Genomic DNA, 7,029 nt, shown 5'->3' on the forward strand with positions numbered 1-7,029 from the left:
CCTCTGTACTTCAATCTGTGAAACCATTTCAGTTTAACCACCTGTTTTCACACGCTCATAATCTCACAAAGCGTCCACCTTTTGGGATAAAATTTTCCATGCTTCAGCTCTTGCCTGAGGTGCTAGTTTGTTGGGGTGGTTTGGTTTTTTTTCTTTACTTTAAATAAAATTCCAAAAGAAAAAGTAAGTTTGATCCAAATCCATTCCACATTTCTGTGCTTGGCCCCAGGCAAGAAACTTTTCCTATTCAAAAAAATCTAACCACACTTCTTGTTGTGAAGATGAAAGAAAAAAAAAAAAATCTGCTTGAGAGCTGCCACAAACACCGTAGGAAAAGGATTGGAGCCCAGCCACAGGCTGAAAACCCTGATCCACCCCAAAGACTTGAAAATGAGGTGCTTCTCCTTGCCTTACTGTCAGGCCGTGGGTGGTACAGAGCCTGTGGTTCTTCTGACACCAGAGCCCGAGGCCAGGCTCTGCCCCAGCCTCTTCTGGAGCCAGTGGGAGCTTTTCCATAGAAATATTTTTTTTTTTTTTCTCATGCTGGCAAGTCCATCATTAATTATGGGTGGGCTCAGAGTGCCCTGAGGTCAGGAGGAGCTTCCCAGTGACATCGGCCACTGGGCAGGTTCAAGGAGCTGCTGGGGTCTCGGGGAGAAGCCGGCACAAGTCGTACTATATATCCCAGGTTTTCCTTGGATTTTTCACTCAGGGCACCTTGAGAAATGGAATGCAAAGAAGTAACAGCAGGCTGTGAGATCAAGCAGTCAAAGTAATCAGGAAATGGTTTTTAAAAGCTTTCCATTGCTCCAGAAATAATGTCTCAGCTTCCCTGAGCCGTCTGCGTTCTCCCTGGTGTTGACAATCACTTGTCCACGCTGCCCCAAGCCACCCCCAAAGCCCCAGACTGGACAAACAGAACAGTCCTGACCCCAAAGCAGGGCTCTGGCTGTACACAACAGCAATTTCCTTCCTCCTGCCCTGGAGAGTTGTCCCACTAATTGCCTCTGTGGATTTATTCCTGGTGGCACAAGTCTTCACTTGGAGCTCCAGCTTGGAAATCCATAACCTGGAAGTGTCTGAGCCCAGGTTGGACACTGGGGTTTGGAGCACCCTGGGATAGTGGAAGGTGTCCATGCCCATGGCAGGGGTGGGACTGGATAGGCTTTAAGGTGCCATCCAACCCAAATCACTCCGGGATTCTGTGATTCTCCAAGTGCAGAGACACGGTTTGGCCCCGGCTGGATATCTTTCCCAACATCCAATCAAAAGGAGTGGGAGCTGACCACATATAAGCACATGTCCACGCTGATTAATCCCTGCTGGGAGCCCTGGGAGTGTGTCTGAGGGTGTGGAGGTCCCTAGGACAGGTAAAACTGTGCCAGGTCCACACTTAACTATTTGATTTAACTTTGCACTTGCACAAAGTAAGGACAAATTTTCTGGCCAGGTGCTGGGAATGAGCTGGAAGTGAAACCCCGTGGGCATCAGACACTTCATGCAAACCCTTGGCAAATTTCAGGGTTAACGTGACACCAAAATCTGCCCCTTGATAACCCAGCACTTCCCCAAAAGTGCAACAGAACCTCCTGCCCACCAGCTCCTTTCCTGCAGGCCCTGCGTGGCCACCACTCCATGAATTTGGGAAGGGCTTCCTGCCTTCCGGAGGGGCTCCAAGCACACTTTTCTCCCCTAGGGAGCCATCCTACAGCGGCTCCCCACAAAGCCCAGCCTGATGCTGAGGGCAGCAGTAGAAGCTCCCACACATTCCCCACCTCTGGAAGCAGCTGGATGCCTTGGGGTGGTCCCGTGCTCCCGGAGCTCTGGGCAGTCACACGTGGAGAGCAAACACAGCCCCTGACACCTGAGAAAGCGACATTTGAACAAAATCCCACATTCTCAGCGCGTTCCCACACGGCTCCCGGTGGCTCCACCAGCAGGTTTGGAGCCAGTACAATAGAACAGTATTTGGGTGTGAGAGACCTGGGGCTCCCACCTTGCTCCAAAGACAAGGATCCCATTAATGGGAGCTCCCAGTTCACAGCCCAGTGGGGTTAAACATAAAACCAGCCCTTTCTTGACACTTCACTGGAATGCCAGGAGCTCGGGAGTGCTGAAACTGGAAGAGAACACCTTCCCTTCCTGCCAGGTTACCTGAGCAGCACAAGGCTATGGTGGGTGGCCTGGAATTCCTCCTGGCTGCAGGGCTGGTCCCGTGCAGGAATGCTGAGACCATCTCCTGCTCTCCTCTCCTCATCCCATGTGTGGGGACAGGCACAGTTTTCACACTGCAAACCCATCACTGTTGGAAACTCCCCACCGGCTCTTCTGCTCAGCAGCTTCTCCCCATCCAGGCTGCTCAGGATCATGGTTGGATGGGGTTTGGAGCAACCTGGTCCGGTGGAAAGTATCCCTGCCCATGGCACAAGGTTATCTTCAAGGTCCTTCACAACCCAAACAATTCTGCGATTCTGTGCTCACTTTAAATCCAGGTCTCTTGGAGCACCCTCCAGATCTGATATCCCTTTGCTGTCCTTTCAGAACTTTTGTGTTTGGACCCAGACTGCTGGGACTTTTGTTCAGCTGCCACCCTGCCAGGAGCAACAAGAAGCAGGAATAAAGCTCTTAGTGAGACTAGGACAAATAAACCCTCCTGTACATCGAGCTGAATGTCCCACAAAGGGCTCTGCATCTTTGTACAACCTAAATAACGCTGCCTCTCCTTGCAGGCCTCTCCTCCACGTGCAGCTGTAAGGGAGGAAAACCCCACAGCAGAGCAGGGAGATGCCCAAAGGAACCTCAGGCCCCATGGGAAGATGCTGCTGGAGCAGGGTCCTGGCAGGACGTGTGGACCCATGGAAAGGGACCCACACTGGAGCAGTTCCTGAAGGAAGGACTGACCCCATGGATAAAGGGACCCACACTGGAGCAGGTCCTGAAGGAAGGACTGACCCCATGGATAAAGGGACCCACACTGGAGCAGTTCCTGAAGGAAGGACTGACCCCATGGATAAAGGGACCCACACTGGAGCAGGTCCTGAAGGAAGGACTGACCCCACGGATAAAGGGACCCACACTGGAGCAGTTCCTGAAGGACTGACCCCATGGATAAAGGGACCCACACTGGAGCAGGTCCTGAAGGACTGACCCCATGGATAAAGGGACCCACACTGGAGCTGTTCCTGAAGGACTGACCCCATGGATAAAGGGACCCACACTGGAGCAGTTCCTGAAGGAGGGACTGACCCCATGGATAAAGGGACCCACACTGGAGCAGGGAAGAGAGTGAGGAGCCCTCCCCTGAGGAAGAAGCTGGAGCAGAGCCCATGAGTGATGAGCTGACCACATTCCCCATTCTCTGTCCATGTGCCATTGGAGGGGAGGAGAGAAAACCTGGAGTGAAGATAAGGCTGGGAAGAAGGGAAGGGTGTGCAGAAGGTGCTTTTAAGTTTTGGGTTTTTTTCCTGCCCTACTCTGATGGGACTGATAAAAAATAAATCTAATTTCCCCAAGTGGAGTCTGTTTTGCCCACGACAGTGATTGGTGAGTGATGTCTCCCAGCCCTTATCCCAACCCCTGAGCTTTTCCTTACATTTTTCTTTCCTGTCTGGTTGAGGAAGGGAATGATCAAGCGGCTTTGGCGGGCACTTGGAATTCTGGGCAGCCAGGGTTAACCCACCAGAGATGGTCAGGGGAGTAACTTGGGTGTTGTGGAGAGGAGCATCTGGGGCTCTTTCTCTTCCCACTGCCACCTCTCCAGTTAAAATAAAATAAAACAAAATCAAACGTTATTGTGCAAACAGTTAAGGGCTGTTTGTCTACCTTTAGCAGGGTGTGAGGAGACAAAGCTGCTGGCACAGGGTGCCCAGAGAAGCTGTGACCGGCCCTGGATCCCTGGAAGTGTTCCAGGCCAGGTTGGACAGGGCTTGGAGCAATCTGGGATGGTGGAAGGTGGCCCTGCTCATGGCAGGGGGTTGAATGGGATGACCTTTAAGGTCCCTTCCAGCCCAAATCCACCTGGGATTCCATGGATGACCACTGTTCTGGCCATCAGTGTCACTTGTGATCATGACTGTCCCCTCCTGCACTCCAGACCCTGATGCTGACCCAGGCCCCACCTCAGGTTCACTCCGGTTTCCAGTCCTGTAACGTGCACTGGAAGTTCTGCCGAGATTATTTGAATTGGACAGGAAAACTTCCTTTCTCCCTCCCGAGGTTAAAGCCAGAGCAGCTTGGAACCTCCAGCTCAGAGCAACTGCTGCTTATCCAAACAGCTTCTCCTTCCCAGACATGGATCTCCAGCTCCTCCCAAGCTCAGCCGACACTTGGGCTCCAGCAGCAGCAGATGCTGTTCCAAAAAGCAGAGAAAATCTGAAAGCACAGTAGAAATGAAGCACCTCTTGCCACTGAGCTAATCCTAGGGAAAGCTGCTGGCCAGGACACAATCCCTGTGGCTGGGCTACCAGCCCGGGAATGAAGAGACACTGGGAAGCTCCTGTCCCACTTCCCATCCCTTTCCTTCTAGACCCACTCAGTCCTCTGTTTGTTATCAAAGCTCTCTGTTGAACTTTGAGGTTTGTTTAGGAGAGTGGGATATAGGTAGGATGCTGTCATTTTGTCCTGGATGCAAGAAAATCTTTTCAGTTCAATGGAAGAAAAGGGACTCACCCTTCTTCAGAGAGGGGACAGGTCCTGTTATGCCCTGGCCGTGCAGGATCTGCTGCCCTTCCCAGGGAAAGGAAATTCCTTCTGTTTGTGTCTGTATTTGGGCTGGATCTGTTATTTCAGGTATTTTAATAGCTTCTCCTTTTCCTTCTCTGCACAGGGCAGAGTGAGCCCAGTGCCTTCTACCTGATGCTCCTCAGTAGCCAAGAAATGCCCAGCAGGGGAAAACAGCTGGGAGGGCAAAGCCCACCTTGCACGTTCACCACAGACCTGAACGCACCCAGCCAGAGCCTCAGTGACCCAGGCAGCACCTGAGCACACGAGCAGCCTGCAAAAAGCTGCCAAACCCTTCCACTCCCTGCCCATTCCTGGGCACACAACAAAGCCAAGCCTGTGGGAGCCAGCAGGGCAGAAAGCAAGGCCGACCCGAGCAACCCCTGCCTCACAAGTCGTAAATCTGGGGGGGGGAATTCCTCTCCCTTTTCTCCTGGGAAGCGTTTCCCTCCTGTGGCTTGCTCTCGGCCACCATCAGCTCACGGATTTGGGTAGGGGAGGGGTGGGAGCTAATCCTTTTTTCATCACGTTAAATTAAACTATAAACCATACCTCTTAATTCCTTTTAATTAAATTTCTCCCTGGAAAACGGAAATGTTATTTTGCCGTGTTTTTTCACAAAACAGGGCAGGGAAGAGACAGGCCTTGGTGTTGCAGGGAGTTTTCCTAGGAGTTGTGGGGGGTGCTTGGGGCTCTCCAGGCGCTGAAGGGGCCTCCATGGCTGGCAGATCCCAAATGCATCCCTTGTGCCAGACTGGCTCACCTCCACAAGGGCAAATCTGGGAGGAGGGAAGAGCACAAATCCATCTGAGGCAGAGTCCAGCCATCGTAGGTAAGTAAAGTCTTAGTGCCAATCCATCCTTTGGATTCTCCTGCTGGAGAAAGGACACACTCCCAAAGATCCTTGAAACACTTGTACACAGCCACAGTCCTGCCCCTCTCTCCTACAGCGGCGGTCTGTGGTGGTTGCTCCCCCAGTGGGTGGATGCAAGGTGCTTTGGGGAAAAAAAAATTTTAAAAAATCACTGGAATATTTCACATTTCAACCAAAACTGTTGGGGCAAGACCAGCAAGAGCAGGCACCAGCTCAAGGGAGTGAGAAACCCAGACTGGACTCAGAGACATCACGGCTGAGTTGGAGGTGGGATGTTCCACACATTGGAAATTCCTGATTTCAAGGCAAAAATAGCAATGCTGATGAGGATAACGAGACGGGAGCAGAGGTAGAACTCTTTTTCCAGGTCAGCAGACAGCCTGGAGCCACAGCCTGGGAAGACACGAAGCCCGCAGCATTCACCTCTGAGGCCAAGGCTTCCACAACACTTCCACACCACTCCACACATGTTTGTTCCACAGCCACGCATTTCCCAGCGGGACCGTGTCCCAGCAGGGCCACAGCAAGAGTGAGCTCTGTCCCCACTGGGGACACTGCAGGGCACCAGGGGAGTGTGAATTTGTGGGTAAGGGTGTCCAGAGTTCAAAAGACCCACAAGGATCATTGATGCAACCCCTGGCCCTGTGCAGAGACCCCAACAATCCCACCCAGTGCATCCCTGGCAGCACTGTCCAAAGGCTCCTGGAGCTCTGGCAGCCTCGGGGCCGTGCCCATTCCCTGGGAGCCCGTTCAGTGCCCAGCACCCTCTGGAGTAAGAACCTTACCCTGATCTCCAGCCTCACCTTCCCCTGACACAGCTCCAGCCATTCCCTCAGGTCCTGGTGCTCAAGAAATCAGCTGGATGTGGAAGCAGCTCAGATGACCAGCGTAGCTGGACTGAGGACACCAGCACTGGTGTCTCTGGTGAAGTCCCAGGTGAGCAGAGGGTCTCTCACAACCCCAGCTGGACCCTCTTGTACCTAAATTCCATCCAAATCCCATGTCACACACCTCAGCCCTCCAGCCTTCCTTTCCCTGGCACCCCTGAACACAAAATTAAACCTCTGCCATTGCCACCCTCGGGAGCAGCCTCCAACACCCAGAGCGCTCACGGATGTCCGAGTTCCAGTGAGACCTCGGAGCTCACGCCACTGTCCCCTTCCTTCCAGCCTTCTCTGTCCCTGAGTCCTCCTGGCCTGGGGAAGTCCTGTCACCCCGTAGTGTCCCTCCCTGCCCAGCCACGGCGCTTTGGGATCCTGCCACCAGCTGCACCTTTCCAGCTGAGAAACATTCCCGGCCCGAAGGCAGAGGGGCTGGCAGCCCCCTCCGGACCCGCTACACGGCAGAGGAATGTCAGGCACGTCGTGAAACACAAATCCTGCTTCCCAGAACTGTCAGGCTCCATTAGCGCCGCAGGGGCTGACAATGAGAAGGGC

The sequence above is a fragment of the Hirundo rustica genome, chromosome 7 (genome assembly GCF_015227805.2).
Source record: "Hirundo rustica isolate bHirRus1 chromosome 7, bHirRus1.pri.v3, whole genome shotgun sequence".
NCBI lineage: Eukaryota > Metazoa > Chordata > Aves > Passeriformes > Hirundinidae > Hirundo > Hirundo rustica.